The 24,049-nt window shown below is 37.0% G+C and overlaps 3 pseudogenes; all 3 read right to left on the bottom strand.

The window, feature by feature from the left end:
* Positions 1 to 4,243: 4,243 nt before the first annotated feature.
* Positions 4,244 to 6,772, bottom strand: LOC143773481 (protocadherin gamma-B2 pseudogene; annotated as a pseudogene).
* A 3,928-nt stretch (positions 6,773 to 10,700) lies between these two features.
* Positions 10,701 to 13,187, bottom strand: LOC143773476 (protocadherin gamma-B2 pseudogene; annotated as a pseudogene).
* A 6,292-nt stretch (positions 13,188 to 19,479) lies between these two features.
* LOC143773474 (protocadherin gamma-B5 pseudogene) lies at positions 19,480 to 21,858 on the bottom strand (annotated as a pseudogene).
* Positions 21,859 to 24,049: the final 2,191 nt, after the last annotated feature.

The following is a 24,049-nucleotide window of genomic DNA, read 5'->3' as shown; positions in this document are numbered from 1 at the left end:
GGGCTCCCCCGGTGGCCGCTTGTGGAATTGGACTTGTCATCCTCTTTCCTGTTTCACCTGGTTCCATCAGTAGTGGGTGTCGCTATTTAAGCTCATTTCTCTGGTGGTTTCTTGCCGGTCAACAATGTTATCTGATGCCTCTCAGTGCTTGTTCCTGCTTCTGACAACTACTAGATAAGTTGGACTTTTGTCCATGTTTCATTTTGCCTATTTGTTCCAGTTCACAGCTGAAGTTTTGTTACTGTGTCTGGAAAGCTCTCGTTGATCAGGGATTGCTACTCTGGCGTTATGAGTTAATGCCAGAGTTTAAGGTAATCTCTGGATGCTGTTTTGTTAGTGTTTTTCTGCTGACCATGAAAGTATACTATCTGTCTTCTGCTATCTAGTAAGCGGACCTCAAATTTGCTAAGACTATTTTCCTGCTGCGTTTGTTGTTTCATCTGAACTCACCGTCATTATATGTGGGGGGCTACTGTCTTCTTTGGAATATTTCTCTAGAGGTGAGCCAGGTCTTATATTTCCCTCTGCTAGCTATTTAGGTCTTAGGCCAGAGCTGGGCATCTAGCAATAAATAGGAAATGCTACCTGGCTATTTCTAGTTGCGCGGCAGGCTTAGTTCATGGTCAGTATAGTTCCATCTTCCGAGAGCTTGTCCCTCTATAGGCTTGCTATGATCTCTGCCCGCAGAGATCATGACACTTATCCTGGCTTTCTCATTCACGTAAAAAGCATGTGTACTTCTTGTATTCTCCTTGCGGACGAAGTAGCAAAGGGAGAACTTTCAGATGACCACATATTGACCATGCTTGATCCTCATAGCTAATTGTCTTGAAAATAAAGTCTAAATTCTTATAGCTTTCCTTCAAGTGCACATAATGCCCTACAGGCACTGAAGCATACTTGCTGCCATTGCGCAGTAGCACAGCTTTCAGACTTTTTTGGGATGAACCAACAAAGAGTCTCCACTCACTCACATTGTACTCAATGTCAGTGTTTGTAAAAGAAAACTACATGATGGAATTTTTTTGATATTTTTACTGAGTTCAGCGATCGAAAGTAAATATGATACACCACTCAATTTTCAAAAAATGTTACTCTTGCAGACCTGTGTATTTATTATCTTAGAAAATAAATGTAATCATTAAAATGAGACCCCTGTCTATGCACAGTACTAATTATAATTATTTATTAGTATGTTAGTTCTACATAAGGCCCACATCGATATACCAAATCAGCAATTCTGTTTTTGTTGCATATATAGCCTTTTTACCAATCATGTGCTATTTATAATATTAATGTCTTTTTAGGGTTTGTTCACATAGTGCTTTTTCATAATTTTTTGGTAAAAATGCAGAATGTTGGCAGAAAAAAACGGCATGTACTTAACGTGTGTTATTGATGCATTTTTCATACATAGGTTTATGTTTCTTTATTGCGTTTTTTATTCATTCATTGAATGGGTAAAAAAACACATTAAAAACGCGGTAAGAATAAAAGAAGAAAAAATGTACAGAAGCACAAAAAAAAGCAAACAAACAATACACTTCCATTTATTTGCCTGCTACTGTAAAACACTTTGACAAACGCATCTAAAACTATACATGTGATCAAGCCCTTAGATGGAGGGGTGTTTGGCTCCTCACAGGCACTCTCCGATTACTGCTTCCTGTACATCCCCTATAGCTACACCCCTGTATTCTTGCTCCTTCAAGTCCCATATCTACAATTCACTATTGGGATTATCAATACATTTTAAAAGTCCAATATTCTATTAATACTAGAGGACAGTCACTTCTCTTACTCCCATTTGCCAGATCAATTAATATATTTGCAACCCATGATATGTTTTGATAAAACATTATGACATATTCTATATATTATATTCTATATATGTCACGTTACTAAAAAAAGTATAAAAATACTAAAAATCAATTTGAATATGGTAAAATTTATGATTAAGCTTCTTTTTAGTATAGATTATGTTAGTATCTATACTTTTGTGTTAGAGATATTATGACTAGTTATACACTTTATATGTTGCTTCTACTTCACAGTGGAGGATATTTTATGCATTTTATGGCTAAAAAGGGAACCTGTTACTTGATTCAAGCTGTCCAAACCATGGACAGCATGAATCAGAGTCTGGCTGCACGATTGCTGTCACTGGACATATAAGAGGAAATATAATATGAAGATCCACTACACCCAGGGACTAAAGGGAGCGACGAGATTAGCCTGGTGTGGCCCTTGCCACCTTTTCCCCACCTTTCATGGGATTGACAAGTCTCTTCCATGTTGGTACTTAGCGAGACACTTGTCAATCACCTGGATCGGTACTGGGAAAATCTGTCCGAGGATGTCTCCGAACTAGTCTGGTGTCTGCCTATGGTTCTAAGCTTTTCAGTTTTTCAAGCTATGGGGGTGATTCATCAAAGCTTATTTGCCAGATTTCTGGCGAAAAAATCTTTGAAAACATTCAATGTTATTGTGCAACCCAAGGTTACACAAAAAGTGGCTATTGGCATTATGTCATTCTTGCCCAAGCTCTGACAAAGTGGGTGGAACAGGGGCATAGAAGGATGAGGAGGCCACTGCTTGTCCAATTCATAACAAGTGGTGGCATTCGCTAAGTCACATAACTTATTCCAACAGAGGTTGGAGTAAGATTTTTGGCGAGGCGCACAGAGCAGTGCATGCCACTATGTGCCTGATTCATTAACAGGTGTGAGCCTCTTAATTATTCTGGAGAGTCTTCTCTATAACACGCCCTCATCGAGATCAGCCAGAGAATCACTGATCTTGATGAATCGCCCCTTATATTTTCTCTGAAATGATGAAGTGTAAAACATACCTGGCTGAAATCGTGCAGTCAGGCTCTAATCCTAGCTGCCATTTGTTTCGGCAGCATGAAGGACATCACAATTTCCCTTTAATTTTTCCATTATGTTGAAAAATATATTAATGAAGAAAACTGTAACTTGACAAAACACAGCAAAAGTTGAGTGTTGGATTAGTTTTTCACATCTCGATATCTTGATTAATTGTGGCATATGTGTCACATTAAAAATGTGACCCCTGTATGGATCTCTTAATTGGAAACATTAGATATTTCATTGTGTGTTTGCAGCAGAAACTCTTATTTCTGTATGTGGTCCAGTGATATGTGAGATTATCACCTTTTTATATTTCTAATGGAAAGCAGAATATGCAACCCATACTGGCAGAGAATCATGCAGTATGATTCCAATGAAACAGAAATGTCAAAATTATACAATTCAATGCTCTATCAATATACACTGCACAGTAATTATAGAAGTATCTCCATAACAGCAGAGAGCATAGTACTACTTTTCCATGCATGAATATACCTGAATATAAAAATTAGAGATTAAATTCTCAATAATGTGCAGAGGTTGGATATAGACACATAAGGATTTGTAGTGCACATCACCAGAGAACAAAGTTGTAATAGATGTAATGGTAAAATGGGACCGACACCAAAACCGTTACTTGAGAGGGGATGGGTTACCCTCATATTGAGAATTGAAGCATGGCTCAATCATAACCTAAAGGGAAAAAGAGCTAGCACTTTAAACATGACTTCCTGCTGTGAACAGGTAATTGAAGTGGGTTTTCTGATGGATAGCAGACATGAAGTCTATTCTTAAGGCTGGGAGGCCACACTTTCAGCGCCTGTGGAGATCAGGTTTCCTATGTTCAATAGAACTACAAGCAGTCTCTTTAAACCTGAAAGTTATGAAAATAGTTTTTTTGTGCAAGGCGTAGGTCCTATAGTTATGGGAGACATATTTTCGGTGTTGTGACGAAGTGTCAAACATAACGCATTTACTTACATCGCAATGCAGCCTGCCAATAAGCCCACAATAATATACAGATAAATAACAATAAATATGCCATGTTTCCTGTCTATAGAAATCTAAAATCATGATGGGAAATATGGCATTAATATCTCCTGCCTGGGACCTCCAAGTGGGCAGATATTCTGAAAGCTGGGGATCCCATAATTTTTTGGCACTGTAGCCACATTCTATGGACAAGCCCCATCTGAGGTCACCAATATGCATATTTGTGTGCAACCTCGCATTGCGCAAAAATCTGCAACCCTTCAAAAATTTTTACATGTAGCAAATTTGAAAAATTGAAGCTAGTGTCAGCCATAAAACTATACAAATATCCTAGTAACTACACAAAGATTTTATCAATATTTTAGATCATTTTAAAATTAATTGCTTCCTACCTGAACGACATTGTTGCTTGTAGACAAGATGGCACTTACAGAATCAGTTCCGGGAGCTGCAACTTCAGTGTCTATGAGATTCTCTGTGGGGACGTTCTGCACTGGTTTCAGATAAGCGATTTCATTCTGCTTGGAGTCCAGAGTCACACACACATCATATGAGAATGGGAAAGGTAAACTGGTATCACTGATCTCAGAAGGAAATCCCAGGGTGAACTGAGGATACACGTTTCTACTGTATGCTCCATATGTAGTCGGGGTGTTGTCTTTTCGGCATTTGTAGATGACTGTGATGATAACAGTTATAATGAATAGACAAGAAATCAGAGCTATGGATATGACTAGATAGAAAGTTACAGGAGATTTAGTATCTGAATTAGCCGGTTGTTTTCTTATTTCTGGCACAATTTGCTGAAAATTCTCTGCCACAACTAAACTCAAGGTGACTGTAGATGACAAAGATGGGACTCCATTATCCTTCACCAGAACCACAAGTTTTTGTCTTAAGTTATCTGCATCTTGAAGATCTCTCATAATCTTTATTTCCCCAGTATATTGGTCAATTCCAAATAATGAAGGATCGGGAACTTGTAGTAAGTGATAGGAGAGCCAGGCGTTGTGTCCAGAGTCAACGTCCACTGCAATCACTTTGGTGACTAGATAACCTTTCTCAGCAGAGTGAGGAATAAACTCAAATAATGCTGATCCCTCAGTGTCTGGTGATGGGTAGAGGATCTTCGGAGCATTATCATTCTTATCAATGATACATATCCTCACTGTGACATTACTGCTTAGAGGAGGAGATCCACTGTCTTTAGCCATCACCTGGAACTGAAATTCCCGCAACTGTTCATAGTCAAATGATCTCTGGGCATAGAGAACTCCAGTCATTGAGTTTATGGAAACATAAGATGTTACAGGTATATCATCTACATTGTTATTTAGAATACTATATGTTACTTTACCATTTTCATAGTTGTCAAGATCTGAAGCATGGATGCGCTGAGTTGAAGTCCCTGGTTGATTATTTTCTACAACGTAGACAATGTAGTTTGTTTTCTCAAAAATAGGAATATTGTCATTCACATCTGAAATAGTCAGCTGAATACTTTTATTGGTAGATAGTGGAGGAGATCCTTGGTCCAGACATTGAATTGTAATATTATATAACGAATTTCTCTCTCGGTCCATGCTAGATGCAGTCACAAGTTTATAGTAAGTACTTGAAGATGGAATTAGTTGAAATGCAAATGTCTCTGAAATATGACAAACAACATCTCCATTTATATCAGAATCCAAATCACGAATATTAAAAATTGCAATGACAGTACCAGGCGGAGAATCTTCTGGAACTGACGTTGACAAAGAGGTGACTGTTATTTCAGGTGAATTATCATTCACATCAATCACTTGTACTGACACCTTGCAATAAGTCACTTGACCTCCTCCATCTTTAGCCTCCACAGTCATTTCATAGCTTTCTGCTGTTTCATAGTCCAAATTCCCTATTATCACAATGTCTCCATTCAATAAATCAATAGTAAATAATTCCTGAGCAGTTTCAGGAATGTGGCTAAAAGAATATGAAATGAGCCCATTAGGGCCCTCATCTTTATCTGTTGCATTTAGATGGATTACTAGAAAACCAATAGGTGCGTTCTCAGGTAATCTTATCTGATAGGTGTCTTGCAGAAATACTGGAAAGTTATCATTCACATCTTGTACTGTGATCTTAATTATGGCAGTGCCAGTTTTAGGAGGTTTACCCCCATCGGACGCAGATAAGATGAACTCATAGAAACTCTGCTTTTCTCTATCTAACGACTTTTCTAAAATAAGTTCTGGATACTTAATTCCATCCTTAGCTATTCTTTCTCCAAGTTTAAAGTATTCATTACCAGGAAGAATATAACTTTGTATAGAGTTGATACCTATATCTGGATCTTGTGCATTTCCTAATGGAAAATGTACTCCTGGTAGAGAAGACTCACTGATGCCTATATCAAAGTGTTTTTTAGAAAATGTCGGGGCGTTATCATTCACATCCTGGATCTCTATTGTGATTGTGTAAAAATTCAAAGGATTTTCAATCACAGCTTCCAAATGTATAAAACAGACTTGCTTAGCCCCACATAATGCTTCTCTGTCAATCCTATCCGATACAATCAAATCTCCATTTTCTATGTTTAAAGCAAAATATTGCTTCTTAGTTTGAGAGACAGTTTGCATTTTTCTTAATTGCAGTTCCTTAACATTTAAACCTAGATCTTTAGCCACATTCCCAACTACAGATCCTTTCTTTAACTCTTCAGGTATTGAGTATTGTAACTGACCAGAGATCTGCCTGAAGAAAAAAAGCAGAAAGATAAATACTTGCCAAGCAATAAACCTTAGAATGCGACTTTCTCTTTTGGAATTCTTCATTGTAAGCCAAAGTGTCTCTGGTGCTTGTTTTCTTGAGGAGTTTCGAAAAACAAGGAATAGAAAATATCCAAGATTTTCATCTAAAGATGCTCAGGGTAATCCAGCCTGGAGGATGAAGGCTCGTAATATTGCAGCGTCCTATTATTCTACACTTTAAGACTATGATTGGTTCCCACATCCAGACAGAAGAAAACCATTTTACAGTCTTCTAGTGACACTCAGAGCTCAGAATACGGTACTGCAGTGATTTTATTTTCAATCCTACAATGGATGCACATTAAAAAGTCCCTTGTAATAATAATAATAATAATAATAAATTATTATTATTATCCAATTTTATATGATAATTCCAAATAAAATTATTAATTATTGTTACATTCAACCATTTCCAAACTGCACTGCTAAACGAATTACAGCATTATTAAAACTTTTAATCAAAATTTGTACCCAGTACAGGTAATATTTCTTGCATCATTTAGTTTTCTTAAAAACCAAATCACAAAACAATGCCAATGTTATTACTGCAAATTCAGGGGTGGACAAATCATTGATTCAAAATCCCAAACAAAAGTCTGGTTAAAGAAGAGCTCATCCTTAGAATTTTACATAAATAGCCAAAGAAAAAAATGGACAGTTGCGCTATATTGAAAATTATATATTCAAATTTATTCCACATATAAATTATTCCACGTATAATTATTGCACTGTGCACTTCATATAACCTGGTACTGTCAAAAAGGTTTACTAATAGGATTAATTGCAATTTTATTGATCAGTGCACAATTTCTTTACTTTAACTATAATATTTCATATTTTTTTACTTTGACTAGATATTCATATAGACTTATGCACCTACCTTCCTGGACGTGGCACTAAAGTGTCTACATCCTTTTACTTGGTACCTTTTACCTCTTGTTGTCTATGCATTGTTTATATGTGGAATAAATTTGAATATATAATTTTTAATATTGCTCGACTGTCCATTTTTTTCTTTGGTTATCAAAATCATTGATTCATCCTATATGGTCTCACAGGGGCCCAAGAGGACAGAGGACGGACTTCTCCCTTCTACGCAGGTGGAATTTTGCTTTATGATGAGTTATTGGACCTCAAAGGGTCCCTATACTGTTCTTTCACTTGGACCATTTTTGGTCTGTGTCCACCAGTTAACAACTTGTTATATAATTTTAGCCATCATATCCCACAAATCTGACAACACCATAATCTTGTGACTACATCCAAAATATGAACCAGGAAAGCTCCTAGGAATAATACCAAACATAGCCGAATGTTACAATGTACAAAGGACAAAGAAGTAAACTTTTTGTCTCCATCTGTTGGAATTAACAACAAATAAGTAAGAATATTATATACCGCACAGTATTCGGCATAGTATTGGTTCGTCTCTTTTACACCATGGCTGATGTTTGCCTCTCTAGGGCTATATGGTGTTGTGAGTCATTAGTGGATGTCTTAGGTACCCATTGAGGAATGCTTTGACCCTATATCTCAGACATATAGAATAAATTATGTCTGCACGTCATCCAACATAGCTATGAATATATCGCACAATATCTGCTGATGACTGTACAATTCTCACAAGGTACAACTGCATGATGGCCAGAAGTTCAACATGAATTTTAATTTTTACATGTTTTAGTAATGATAGAATGATTATAAACTAAGAAACTAATGATGAAAAAAGTCTAAATAACAGCCACATATATTACACTAAGTAGCTTATATCCAAGAAGTATCATTTCTCCTTGCGGAGATTGACGTGCTAAGCATGCCAAGATGAGGAGACTTAAAGCCGCAATGCTCCTCTGGGAAATATACTAATTATGCAAATTGTCTCTTCAGAGAGGAAGAGAACTAGAACTCTAGTGCCTCCTATTGGAAGGTAGCAATCACACAAGTCAATGTCGTCACTAAGTAGCTTAGAAGTTCTTTCAAACCATTAAGCCCACTGTGATGATAATGTATAATATGATTTTTAGTTTTCCCTGTTAGTACACATACGGTAGGCTCTGACCCCCCTTCTCTCTATATGTTTCTGCTTGCTGAAATGTGAGTGTGGATCCCAAATCCCTCATTCCTTCCCACCACAAGATTTTTTATGACTTCTGTAGCTGCAATGCAGATGCTAAGATATGAGAATTACAAGTATTGTTGGTACAAAGTGTACATCTGAGAGGGGAGGGCAATGGTAACTCAGCCCCTTTCGTGATGTCAGAAGCCTGCAGGTATAAGTGACTGCCAGTGAGCCCAACCTTCAGTCTTGCCTGAGGAGCTGTTACTGCCTGACCTTCTCATGAATTGGGACATTTGGGGCTCTGCCTACCAGCCTGGTTTGCATGAAATGATCTGAGCACATGTAAGTGTTAATTTCTCGTTTAATCCATGTTTATTTTATAATTGTTTTGTACATACAGTACGTTAAATTGTCTCATATTGTAACATCTTTATATACCTTTTATAAACACTGCCTGATCTTTTTATGGAGAAAAACTTATAAATTACTAGATTTGTTCACCTGTTCTAAAACGTACCCTAAGTCCTCTGAAGTTGATTACGCTACTGAATTGGGTTGGCTTTGGACCCTTTTAATCGGAACTGGTGACAGCATACTTGTTCTGTGCATTTGGGAGTCATTGTGGCGACGGCAGCATTGATAATTATTGTTCCTGCCTGAGTGGCAGTAGTTATATCGCACTCGCTGCAGTGTGCCCAATAGCCAGTACATAGCAGGCAGCCTTTCTGGTGACTAATTACCCTAGCTGTAGTACCTAGACTGACCTGAGGGTAAGTGAGGCGCCAGAGAGCTGCAAAGTCCAAACCGGAACTGGAAAGCGGGATATACAGTACAGGCCAAAAGTTTGGACACACCTCCTCATTTAAAAATGTTTCTGTATTTTCTTGTCTATGAAAATTGTACATTCACACTGAAGGCATCAAAACTATGAATTAACACATGTAGAATTATATACTTAACAAAAAAGTGTGAAACAACTGAAATTATGTCTTATATTCTAGGTTCTTCAAAGTAGCCACCTTTTGCCTTGATGACTGCTTTGCACACTCTTGGCACTCTCTGGTGACAGACTACTTGAAATAATTATATTCAAATACTGAAAATTGTTTTCTAGAAATATCATGATGCATTAAAAGATCCAACATAGTGGTCTTCAGTGGTCTCCCTCAGTGTCTGGTGATGGGTAGAGGATCTTCAGAGCATTATCATTCTTATCAATGATACACATCCTCACTGTGAAATCTTTAGCCATCACATTTTCTAAGATCACTATTAACCAGGTAACCACTAATTTTACATTTCTCATAATACCTAAAACTTGTGCTTTCATCTTAGACCCGTACTGTGTTTCCTCAGGATATGGCAAAAATTGCAATTTCAAGCCCTGGTAGCCCAATTTATCAGAATAGGGGTCTTCTGACTGCAGTGAACCAGTTGCAACCACAATCTCCATAAGCTTCAATAGAGGCATGACTGAGCTTATACGTGGCACTGTCATTTTAGGTCTATGGAAGTTAGTCAAAGGGCAAACTGAAATGAATTACATAGATGGAAAATTGATTTTGAAGTGCAATTGTTTTGATGTATGCACCATATATACATATTTTCTACCATAGATTAGTGTCATAATTGAGCATATGCAGTAATATTGGTATAGTAATATGTAAAGAAATAAGGAAAAGTAGTGATTGTAAGGATTCTACAGATATGCCTTTATGTTAAGAACTATACTTTTTAGAGAAATAATGCTCAAAAACTTCAGTAAAGCAAATGTATTATATTTTACATTTTTGTTTTATGAATATCTTTTTAGATCTCACTGCATTAAAAATCTTCTACATATATTTCAAAACTAAAGAAAAAAATCTTTACTTTAAATAATTTATCACTACAATGGAAATAAAAATAAATTCTTAGTAAAAAAATGAATTAAGGCTCACAACAATAGCATCAACATTAACCAATATACTGCAAGTCTAGCTTTCATACCTGTACATTGCTGGTCTTGGGAAGGTGGACATTTGTTGAATCTGATCCATGAGCAGAATCACCAGTGTCTATGAGATTCTCTGTGGGGACGTTCTGCACTGGTTTCAGATAAGCGATTTCATTCTGCTTGGAGTCCAGAGTCACACACACATCATAGGAGAATGGGAAAGGTAAACTGGTATCACTGATCTCAGAAGGACATCCCAGGGTGAACTGAGGATACACGTTTCTATTGAAAGCATCAAAAGACGTTGGACTGTGAGTTTTTCTGCATTTAGCGATGACTGTGATTAACACTGTGACAATGAATAACATAGAGATCAGGCCTATAGCTACTACAAGGTAGAATGTGGTATTGGAGGCAGTTACAGAGTTATTGGGTTGTCTTCTTATTTCTGGCACAACTTGCTGAAAATTTTCTGCTACAACCAAGTTCAAAGTTGCTGTAGATGACAGAGATGGTACGCCATTATCTTTGACCAGAACTACAATTTTTTGTCTTAATGTTTCTATATCTGGAAGATCTCGTCCAATCCTGATTTCCCCAGTATATTGACCAATTGTTAAAATGGAAGGATCAGGAACTTGTAGTAAGTGATAGGAGAGCCAGGCGTTGTGTCCAGAGTCAGCGTCCACGGCAATCACTTTGGTGACTAGATAACCTTTCTCAGCAGAGTGAGGAATAAACTCAAATAATGCTGATCCCTCAGTGTCTGGTGATGGGTAGAGGATCTTCGGAGCATTATCATTCTTATCAATGATACATATCCTCACTGTGACATTACTGCTTAGAGGAGGAGATCCACTGTCTTTAGCCATCACATGGAACTGAAATTCCCGCAACTGTTCATAGTCAAATGATCTCTGGGCGTAGAGAACTCCGGTCATTGAGTTTATGGAAACATAAGATGTCACTGGGATGTCATCAATATTTCTATTGATAATAGAATAAGTGACCCTAGCATTCTCATTTTCATCCAGGTCAGATGCATGAATATTCTGTATTGATGCTCCTGCTGGAATGTGCTCTAGAATATGAGAAATATAAAAAGGTTTTCCAAAGACTGGTTCATTATCATTCACATCTGAGACAGTAATGTGAACTGTTTTCTTAGTGACCATTGGAGGAGAGCCTTCATCTTCTGCTGTGATTGTGATGTTGTATGCTGATGACGTCTCTCTGTCAAGTTCTCCTGCAGTTACAACCTTGTAATAATTATTAGATGATGGAACTAGTTTAAGTGCCTTTATTTCTGTTATTTGACAGTTCACGTCTCCATATTTCCCAGAATCCAAATCCTTTACATTAATCAATGCTACGAGGGTCCCAGGTGCAGAATCCTCTGGAATTGGAGTAGACAGTGATGTAATCGTTATCTCAGGAGAATTGTCGTTAAGATCCAAAATTTGTATAGAGACAGTACATTTGGAAGCTAGACCTCCACCATCAGTAGCTTTCACCGTCATCTCATAGGTCTGTGCTGTTTCATAGTCCAGCTTTCCTATAATTTGTATAATCCCACTCTGAGAATCAATATTAAATACTTGTTTTGCACTTTCGGGAATGTGACTAAATGAATATGAGATTTCTGCATTGGATCCTTCATCTTTATCGCTGGCGTTCAATTGTAAAGCTACATATCCAATTGGAAAATCTTCATTTAAACTAACTTTATAATTTTTTTGACTAAATACTGGATAATTGTCATTGATATCCTGAACTTCAATCTTTATCATGGCAGTTCCAGTTTTAATACTTTTTCCTCCATCAGAAGCTGTTAAAATAAATTCAAATTTTTGCTGCTTTTCACGATCCAAAGATTGCACTAAAGTAAGTTCTGGATTTTCCATGTCTGATTTTTCCACCAATGAGAAGTATAAATTGGAACTTAGACTATAACTTTGTAAAGAATTGGTGCCTAAATCTGGATCTCGTGCATGTTCTAAAACAAATCTTGCTCCAGGCAATGAAGATTCACTTATTCTTAAATTAAATATTTCATTTGGAAAACTTGGCGGATTATCATTTATATCTTGGATTTCAATTTTTACAGAAAAAACATTTACTGGATTTTCAGCTAAAATTTCAAGATCCAGAAAGCAGCTCGGCTCTTCCCCACAGATCTCCTCCCTGTCTATCCTGTCACTCACATATAAATTACCATTTTCTGCGCTGATATTGAAATAATTTTTGCTGTGATGAGAAACAATCCTTAACTTTCTCATTTTAAGGTTACTACTGTCTAATCCTAAATCTTCTGCAACGTTCCCAATGATAGAATTTAGCTTCAGCTCCTCTAGAATTGAGTAGTAGAACTGATTAGGAGCAGCCATGGAAAAGAAACCAAAGTAGAAGAATAGTACTTGCCAAGCCATGTCCTGGGTATAGTCAAAAGCTGAATTCTTGCAGTTGTTTTCTTAGCATCCAAATAAAGATAAAAAATGAAGGGTAGTACGATCAGAGACACAGCCTTGCTTCCTTTTCCGATCTGCAATGTCTGGATATTATAGAGAAATCGCTAGCTCCACACACTGTTCAGATAGATTTTTAAATTGTTAGACAGCAGCACCACCATGAGGAAAAAGATAAGTACTACAAATAAGCATTGTACACTAAGAAATATTATTATTAGAAATGTTTTTACTTTATCATTTACCTTTTCATTTTGCAGAAGAGGCAACTTTTCCTTATTAAGATACTTCGAAATTGTTAAATCTTTTATGTTAAGTTTGCTATCATCATTATTAAAATGTTCTTAGATAGTAAATTACACTATGGAAATAACACTATATTTTATATATCTATTTTGTAACTATATTTGTGTGTCATATATACTGTGTTTCATATAATCTGACCCTTTAATCTCTGTTTGTTTTTTTTCTATGCGTTTTCTCAACTTTTATATGTTTGTTTTTTATCATTTTTGTAGAAAACTGTTTATTAAAATTGCTATTTTATTATGATGAAGTGTACAACATCTGCTTTCCATGTAGAATTGGGCACTGTATCATTTACTATGATTGGCCCATATTTCCTTTTTATTTTATTGTATTTTTTTTTATAACCCAATGTGTAACCAGACCAGAATAAACTGTTGCTTTACTGCATTCTTATCTGTTCTTTATATTTTACCATTACACTCATATGGCTTAACTTACTTATTTTATGTTCTTGAATGAGACTAACATTTTAACCCCTTTGAGACGAAGCCTGTTTTCACCTTCATGCCCCGGCCAATTTTTACAATTCTGACCACTGTCACTTTATGAGATAATAACTCTGGAACGCTTCAACTGATCCTGGTGATTCTGAGATTGTTTTCTCGTGACATATTGCATTTTATGATACTGGATAAAAATTTATTTGATATGATTTGTGTTTATTTGTGAAAAAAATGGAAATTTGGCAAAAATTTTGAAAATTTTGCAATTTTCAAACTTTTAATTTTTATGCCCTTAAATCAGAGTCATATCGCACAAAATAGTTAAGAAATAATACTTCCATATGTCTACTTTACATCAGCACAATTTTGTAAACATAACTTTTTTTTGTTAAGAAGTTATAAGGGTTAAAAGTTGACCAGCGATTTCTCATTTTTACAACAAAATTTGCAAAATCTTTTTCTTAGGGACCACATCACACTTAAAGTGACTTTGAGGGGTCTATATGACAGAAAATACCCCAAAATGACACCATTTTCAAAACTGCACTCCCCAAGGTACTCAAAACCACATTCAAGAAGTTTATTAACCCTTCAGATGCTTCACAGGAACTTTTGGAATGAGGTAGGAAAAAATAAACATTTATTTTTCATTCACAAAAATGTTCTTTAGACCTAATTTTTTTTTACTTTTGCAAAGGTAACAGGAGAAAATGGACAATAAATTTTGTTGTGACATTTCTCCTGAGCATGCCGATACTTTGTATGTGGGGGAAAACTACTGTTTTGGCGCACGGAAGGGTTCAGAAGGAAGGAGCGCCATTTGACTTTTAGAATGCAAAATTTGCTGAAATCATTTGCAGACGCCATGTGGTGTTTGGAGAGCCCCTGATGTGCCTAAAAAGTGGAAGCCCAAACAAGTGACCCCAATTTGGAAACTAGACCCTTTAAGGAACTTATCTAGATGTGTGGTAAGCACCTTGAACACCCAAATGCTTCAAAAAAGTTTATAACGTAGAGCCATGGAAATAAAAAAAATCAAATTTTTCCCAAATAAATCTTTTAAGTTTCAAATTTTGCATTTACATAAAGGTAAAAGGAGAAATTGCACAATACAATTTGTTGCGCAATTTCTTCTGAGTACGCTGATACCCAATATGTGAAGGGAAACAACTGTTTGGGTGCACGGCAGGCCTTGGAAGGGAAAAAGCGCCATTTCACTTTTGGAATGCCAAATTTGATGGAATAATTAACGGACACCATGTTGTATTTGAAGAGCCCCTGATGTGCCTAAACAGTGGAAACTGCCCACAAGTGACACCATTTTGGAAACTAGACCCCTTCTAGAACTTATTTAGAAGTGTATTGAGCACCTTTAACTCACAGGTACTTCACAAAAGTTTATAGCATAGAGCCGTGGAAATAAAATAAATCACATTTTTTCCCAAATAAATGTTTTTAGCTCCATATTTTGCATTTTCATAAGGGTAACAAGAAAAATTGCTTCATACAATTTGTTGCGCAATTTCTTCTGAGTACGCCGATACCCAATATGTGAAGGGAAACAACGGTTTGGGTGCACGGCAGGCCTTGGAAAGGAAACAGCGCCATTTCACTTTTGGAATGCCAAATTTGATGGAATAATTAGCGGACACCATGTTGTATTTGAAGAGCCCCTGATGTGCCTAAACAGTGGAAACTGCCCACAATTGGCACCATTTTGGAAACTAGACCCCTTCTAGAACTTATTTAGAAGTGTATTGAGCACCTTGAACTCACAGGTGCTTCACAAACGTTTATAGCATAGAGCCGTGGAAATAAAATAAATCACATTTTTTCCCAAATAAATGTTTTTAGCTCCATATTTTGCATTTTCATAAGGGTAACAAGAAAAATTGCTTCACACAATTTGTTGTGCAATTTCTCATGAGTACGCCGATTCCACATATGTGGGGGAATACTACTGTTTGGGTGCACTGCAAGGCTTAGAAGGGAAGGAGCGCCATTTGACTTTTTGAATGCAAAATTTGATGGAATAATTAGCGGATGCCATGTCACGTTTGAATTCTTCTGAATTCACTGATACCCCATATGTGGTTGAAAACTACTTTTGAGGCACAGTGCAAAGCTCTGAAGGGAAGTAGCGTCATATTACAGTGCAGATTTTGCTACACTGATTTGAGGGTGCCATTTTACATTGGCAGAGCCCCTGAAGTGCCAGAACAGCAGAACCCACCATAAGTGGCCCCATTTTACCAATTTAACCTCTCAATAAATTCATCTAGGGGTGCAGTGATTATATTGACACCACAGGTGTGTCACAAACTTTTATACCAATGGGCAGTGAAGAAAAAATAATTTACATTTTTACAACCAAGATTGTGTGTTAGCCCCAAGTTTTACATTTTCACACTGGGAAATGGGTAAAAATGGCATCAGCATTTGTCCTACAATTTCTGCTGAATGTAGAAATCCCCCATATGTGGCTGTACAGTACCAATTTGCCATACGGAGTGATTTAGGAGGGACAGAGCGCCATTTGTCTCCTGGAGCGCAGATTTTCCTAGACTAGTTTGTGGATTCCATATAAAGGGCCCCTAAGTACTAGAAAAGCAGAATCCCCCCCTCAAGTGACCACATTTTGGAAATTATAACCCTTTGGAATTTATCTACAGATGTAGTGACGATTTTGACTCCACGGGTGTTTTACAGAAACAGGCAGCAGTGGATGTTGCTGAGTGAAAATTGCAAACTGCTGTTTTAGTGACCAGTACATTATGCTCAGCTCATGCTTCTGGAGACATGCACCTGTTAATTAGTTGGGCTATCATCATTACAGAAATGCCAAACATGTGGGTGCCATATGTGGTTCAGGCACACTGGGACTCAGAAAGAAGGGGGGCATTTGGATTTGGGAGCGGAGAATTTGCTGAATTTCTTTTGGAGAGTGAGGAGCCATTAAGCTTTTCCAGAGACTTTGTGATGCCAGTAACATGGAAGCCCCCTATATTTTCGTTAACAGATGACAGATCTGAGTGGGGACTTGCTTTTTTTGTGGATTGAGTTGAAGCTTTTATTGGGCAAATTTACATAACGTTTGGGATCACAGTTATCCGGCGCTCTATCCTGATTCCTGACCACTTAATTTGGAGTTTCCATCTAAATCTCTGAGTGACATAACAGATAAAACCCCCAAGGGATCCATTTGCTATAATGAGGCAGCACAGTTACTCTGGACTCTGTCTAGCCTCTGTTCCACGGTGTCCTTCTTTTCAGAAGTGCACAAAACTGTGGCTGATGGCACATTTATGCAATCCTAAAAAGATGGATACCACCGGATCACAGGTCAGACGGCGTCCTACATCTGCCTCATTACAGGGAATCTTCAGCCAGAGGTTCTGTCTGAATCACGTATTTCAGAGATTTACACAGACACCCCGATGTAAGCGGTAAATGTGCACCGAGCCTTACTGCTATCTTTGGGAGGCAGAATGAAAAAATCAACAGCATGTGAAGAATTAGTTTTATTTATTTTTTGTGCTGTTCCTCTTGCAGCAAAAGTGATTAGGCGACTTCATTCTTCGGGTCAGTGCGATACCAGATTTATATGGGGTTTTTATGTATGGCTGCTGTCACACACTAAAATACGCTTTTTTATTGTGAAAACTAGTTTTTGCGTCACCATATTTTGAGAGCTAGAATTTTTTCAGATTTCAGCTGACAGAGTCATTTGAGGGCTTATTTATTGTGGGGCTAGGTAATGTTTTTATTGGTACCAATTTTGGGCACATGACATTTTTTGATCACTTTCTATTCTGATTTTTGGGTGACAGAATGAACAAAAACCAGCAATTCAGAAATTGCTTTTTTTTTATACCGTTCTGCATGTAGTAAAATAATCTCTCCCTCTTTTTCCCTGATACCGAGTGTCAAAATCTTTTTTGACTTGGACAAGGAGGACATTTTTGACATGCCTGCATGGGCACTGGCTTCCTGTAATCTAACTCTCACTGAGAGAGACAGGTCCTCACTACCCTCAAAAATAATGACACATTCCTTATCAAGGAGGCGGACAAGGGGGCAATGTGATGCTTTGGTCCACCTATCTATACCTAGAGGAGGCACACAGGCAATTAGGAAACTCCCATTTTTACCAAAAGTTACCATCTGATCCCACAGCGCTAATTACCACTAAACTCTTTGACCTATATAATCATGCCCATCATCTTGATGTAATTTCTCTTAGAGAAAAGAAGCAGATGTGGGTTGAACATCCCATCATTCCCACATTTTGCTTGTTGCCTAAGTTGCATAAGGTCCTCACTAAGACCCCTGGTCCCCCTCTTATTAAGCACATTTAAAAGGCTTATCCCAAGTTATCTATCAGCAGTGCACCTCCCAGATTCTTGTTTGCGGTGGGTGGAGTGATCTTCATTGGCAGCTGGAATTATGGTGCCGCTAGCCCAAACTGTAAACTCCCTGAGGCTGCAAGCAGAGGCAGCTTAGCTTTTGTAACATAAGTAAAGTGCAGGGGCACTAAAACTGCAATCCATACAACTTCAGAGCAGCACTTACAAACTCTTTTAAAATCAAAGTATTTGGAATCTAACAAGTAAAATGTGTTAAATCCAAGTGGATCAGATAGCGCCTATAGTACTTTGATTTAACAACAATTTACTAATTAGTTGCCAAATACTTTGTTTGCTAATATTTCTGCAACAGGAGGCAAATTATACAAAAAGTGTTTTGTTCTATTCTGCAACCACTATTACATTGTGTATCCAGTTCAGCATAAAAACTGATGAAATGTAGTCTTTAAGGAGACCTGTGATGGACAGCAAACAGTACCATCTGATACCCTTAGTCTCCACTGTTAATAACTGTTTTGACTACCATATGTCTAGTAGACCCCTATGATTAGATATGGTAGGCACACAACGGCTTTAGAAGGTGGATGCTCCTTGGTAGATTTATAGATAAAGAAGATAAAACTAGGCACTCTCTTGTAGACCCCTGGACATATTAGAATTCAGGGTGTATCTTCTAAACAAATAAAAAAATATGTGAATGGACCCCAAGATATAGATATCCAACATTGCTTACTAGAGCTACAATATTGCTTTCTGTCACATTACAATTTCATGATATTATTATGAATGTATAGTATCAAAACAAATTGACCTGTAACTTAGATTTTTCTTAAAAGAGATTTCTGACAAGCAAATCACAAAGTTGCCAGGTTTGGTGAAATTCGAAAAATGTGACACTAATTCAACTTGCATCAAAGTGATTTCATCATCTCTGTTAGCGAGGAAAGTGATTTGACCACAGACAATATCTTAAAATAAATGCTTCCACATGCAGATATTAAAAGCTAGTATGGTTTACAGTATATTGTTACTTTAAGGAAATGTGTGGTTTAACCTTTAGTACTATAATTACAAGACCATGGAAGTAAAACAGTAAAAAAATATATGTAATATTATAAATGTAAATTATTATTACAGCTCATTTTCATATGCCTAGTCTACTTTAAATGTCCTATGCAACTTACAAGAAAGTAGCTTGATATAATACCTACTTCAGAAGTTTGAAGAACAGAGAGAAAAACTCTACCTTACCTGTGTAGCTTGTTCAGTAGGCCCACTATTATTAACAACCGTAGAATCACCAGTGTCTATGAGATTCTCTGTGGGGACGTTCTGCACTGGTTTCAGATAAGCGATTTCATTCTGCTTGGAGTCCAGAGTCACACACACATCATATGAGAATGGGAAAGGTAAACTGGTATCACTGATCTCAGAAGGACATCCCAGGGTGAACTGAGGAAACACGTTTCTATTGAAAGCATCAAATGATGTTGGACTGTGAGTTTTTCTGCATTTAGCGATGACTGTGATTAACACTGTGACAATGAATAACATAGAGATCAGGCCTATAGCTATTACAAGGTAGAATGTGGTATTGGAGGCAGTTACGGAGTTATTGGGTTGTCTTCTTATTTCTGGCACAACTTGCTGAAAATTGTCAGCCACAACCAAGTTCAAAGTGACTGTAGATGACAGAGATGGTACGCCATTATCTTTTACTAGAACTACAATCTTTTGCCTTAAAGTTTCTATATCTGGCAGATCTCTTCCAATTCTGATTTCCCCAGTATATTGCCCAATTGTTAAAATGGAAGGATCAGGAGCTTGCAGTAAGTGATAAGAGAGCCAGGCGTTGTGTCCAGAGTCAGCGTCCACTGCAATCACTTTGGTGACTAGATAACCTTTCTCAGCAGAGTGAGGAATAAACTCAAATAATGCTGATCCCTCAGTGTCTGGTGATGGGTAGAGGATCTTCGGAGCATTATCATTCTTATCAATGATACATATCCTCACTGTGACATTACTGCTTAGAGGAGGAGATCCACTGTCTTTAGCCATCACCTGGAACTGAAATTCCCGCAACTGTTCATAGTCAAATGATCTCTGGGCGTAGAGAACTCCGGTCATTGAGTTTATGGAAACATATGATGTCACTGGGATGTCATCAATATTTTGGTTAATGATAGAATAAGTGATCCTAGCATTCTCATTTTCATCCAGGTCAGATGCATGAATATTCTGTATTGATGTTCCTGCTGGAATGTGCTCTGGAATGTAGGAAATATAAAGGGGTTTATCAAAGACTGGTTCATTATCATTCACATCTGAGACAGTAATGTGAACTGTTTTCTTAGTGACCATTGGAGGAGAGCCTTCATCTTCTGCTATGATTGTGATGTTGTATGCTGACGTTGTCTCTCTGTCAAGTTCTCCTGCAGTTACAACCTTGTAATAATTATTGGACGATGGAGCTAACTTAAGTGCCTTCATTTCTGTTATTTGACCATTCACTTCTCCATTTTTACCAGAATCCAAATCCTTTACATTAATCAATGCTACGAGGGTCCCAGGTGCAGAATCCTCTGGAATTGGTGTAGACAGTGATGCAATCGTTATCTCAGGAGCATTGTCGTTAAGATCCAAAATTTGTATTAGAACAGAACATTTTGCAACTAGACCTCCACCATCAGTAGCTTCCACCGTCATCTCATAGGTCTGTGCTGTTTCATAGTCTAGCTTTCCTATTGTCTTAATGACTCCAGTTTGCGAATCAATAGTAAATACTTGTTTTGCACTTTCAGGGATGTGACTAAATGAATATGAAATTTCTGCATTGGATCCTTCATCTTTATCACTGGCGTTCAATTGTAAAGCTACATATCCAATTGGTAAGTTTTCATTTAAACTCATTTTATAATGTTTTTGACTAAATACTGGATAATTGTCATTCATGTCTTGAACATCAATCTTGATAATTGCAGTTCCAGTTTTAATAGGTTTTCCTCCATCGGAAGCAGCTAAAATAAATTCATATCGTTGCTGCTTTTCACGATCCAAAGATTGCACTAAGGTAAGTTCAAGATATTCTATTCCAATCTCATGTTTTTCCACCAATGAAAAGTATAAATTGGGACTTAGACTATAACTTTGTAAAGAATTGGTGCCTAAATCTGGATCTCGCGCATGTTCTAAAACAAATCTTGCTCCAGGCAATGAAGATTCACTTATTCTTAGATTAAATATTTCATTTGGGAAGCTTGGTGGGTTATCATTGATATCTTGGATTTCAACTTGAACAGAGTAAACATTTACTGGATTTTCTGCCAAAATTTCAAGATTCAGAAAGCAGCTTTGCTCTGCCCCACAGATCTCCTCCCTGTCTATCCTGTCACTGACATATAAATTACCATTATCTGCGCTGATATTGAAATAATTTCTGCTGTGATGAGAAACAATCCTTAACTTTCTCATTTTAAGGTTGCTGCTGTCCAATCCTAAATCTTCTGCAACGTTCCCAATGATAGAATTTAGCTTCAGCTCCTCTAGAATTGAGTAGTAGAACTGATTAGGAGCAGCCATAGAAAAGAAACCAAAGTAGAAGAATAGTACTTGCCAAGCCATGTCCTGGGTATAGTAAAAAGATGAATTCTTGCAGCTGGACTCCAAATAGCTTCCAAATAAAGCTAAAAACTGGAGGTTATTATCCAAAACACAATACAAGAGAGACAAACAGAAATCCAGCCTTGCTCCTTGTCCTGATCTGCAATGTCTGTGCTTTTAAAGAATTACAAGCGCCACACACTGTTCGAATAACTTATGCGTATTGTTAGGCAATAGCACCATCATGAGGAAAAATGTAGGTACTACCAGCAAACGTTCCTCAGGAAATATTATTGCCTATTCCTAGTATTTTTACACAAATTTCCAATTTTAGTTGTGATTAAATTTAAAATGCAATGCAAAATTATAACCTTAGCGGAGTGTTTTAATGATATAATGAGACAAGAAGCAGCGCAACAAACCATATAGTCAAATGAAACATTATTATCTCTACCAATGTCTTAAAGATATCTACTGTTTAACAATCCCAATGGTTTTGTTACGTTTCGGTCTTGACTCAGACCTTCTTGAGACTGGGATACAAATAGTAAATCAAAAATTCACAATTAGATTTAATGTTCAAAAAATAGCAAATAATAAATAGATGAGGCAGTAGAAATGGTTATTAGTACAAACCAGAATGTAGACAGAATCTAGACAATATATAAAGTAGAACAATCAAACAGGTGGCACAACATATATGTAGATCTCTTTGTCATTGGGATGCTACATAATACTTTGTTGTGCCACCTGTTTGATTGTTCTACTTTATATATTGTCTAGATTCTGGTTGTACTAATTACCATTTGTACTGCCTCATCTATTTATTATTTGTTATTTTTTAATATTAAATCTAATTGTGAATTTTTGATCTACTATTTGTATCCCAGTCTCAAGAAGGTCTGAGTCAAGACCGAAACGTAACATAACCATTGGGATTGTTATACTTTAAATAAATATAACTTGATGCTGCTTTTTGAGCATCAGAATTTTCTTCAAAGTATTTGCTAGGATTGAAATTCTTTCTCTGTGCACCGTATTGTGGACTCCGGAGTGACGTGTATCATAATAGATTGCCATCTTCCTATAGCCTTCTCCTGCTTTATGGGCCTCTACCTCTTTCATTTTCAGAGTGCTAGGCAGCTGCTTAGAAGAACCCATGGCTGCTGTTTTTTGGCACAAGGTTGCAGGAGGCTGGGTTTTATAAAGCTGGGAAATTTGCATCACCTGGCCTTTCCTAATGATGATAGTGAACAAGCCATAACCCTAACAGGCTAATTAGGGACTGAAACCTTGGTCAAAGTTGTTTGAGCACACAAATCTCCAAGGGTACCCAAACGTTTGCGTCGGCCCATTTTCCTTTTTTACATTTTTTAAATGTAAGTAATTGCAATATGTTTTTCTATTTTTGTCTAAAATACAAATAACATGTGTCATCTTTAAATTTTTCCTTTTAGAGATCATTTAATCTTCAACTTTTTTAACTGTTCAAAATAACAGTAGTTTTGAACTAAACTTTTACATGCCACTTTAGATGGTTTTTACACACATAATTCATAAAGCAATTGATATAGCCCTGGAACACAGTTCAACAGCAATTAGTTCCCCTCCTGAGTCCACCATACTCTCTTAAAACAGTGGATACATAATCATCTACAGGACACTACAGGATCAGAAATATTTAATAAACTATTCACTCTTAGTAGTAAAATTACTGAAGTTTATCTCCATATATTTTCATTCCATATCCAATGTACACAGAACTTCAGCATCACTCTTGTACTGCTGCCTGATTCAATGTAGCCCTCTGTCATGCAAAGTTTTGGAGGATTAAAGCTTCTTGCTCTTACACATAAGCCACATATACGTTAAAATACTTGCTTACACATTTTCATTCCATCTCTATGTAGAACCTGAGTTGTGAAATTAATATATCGTATGTGATTGGGTTTTGCATGATGGTCTTGGTGTAGTTTTACTGTTTTAATAGTTCATATAACATTTTATAAACTCTTTGCCTATAAACATTAAATAGACTAAAATCAATTCTATGGTTTTTCAAACTAGGTGAAAAAAATATCTTACCTGTGTAACTTGTTCAGTAGACATATTGCCACCGACAATGACAGAATCACCAGTGTCTATGAGATTCTCTGTGGGGACGTTCTGCACTGGTTTCAGATAAGCGATTTCATTCTGCTTGGAGTCCAGA

This window comes from Ranitomeya variabilis, chromosome 5, assembly GCF_051348905.1.
Source record: "Ranitomeya variabilis isolate aRanVar5 chromosome 5, aRanVar5.hap1, whole genome shotgun sequence".
Lineage (NCBI taxonomy): Eukaryota > Metazoa > Chordata > Amphibia > Anura > Dendrobatidae > Ranitomeya > Ranitomeya variabilis.
The sequence above is the reverse complement of the archived record's forward strand: the minus strand, read 5'-3'. Positions and strand labels throughout refer to the sequence as shown.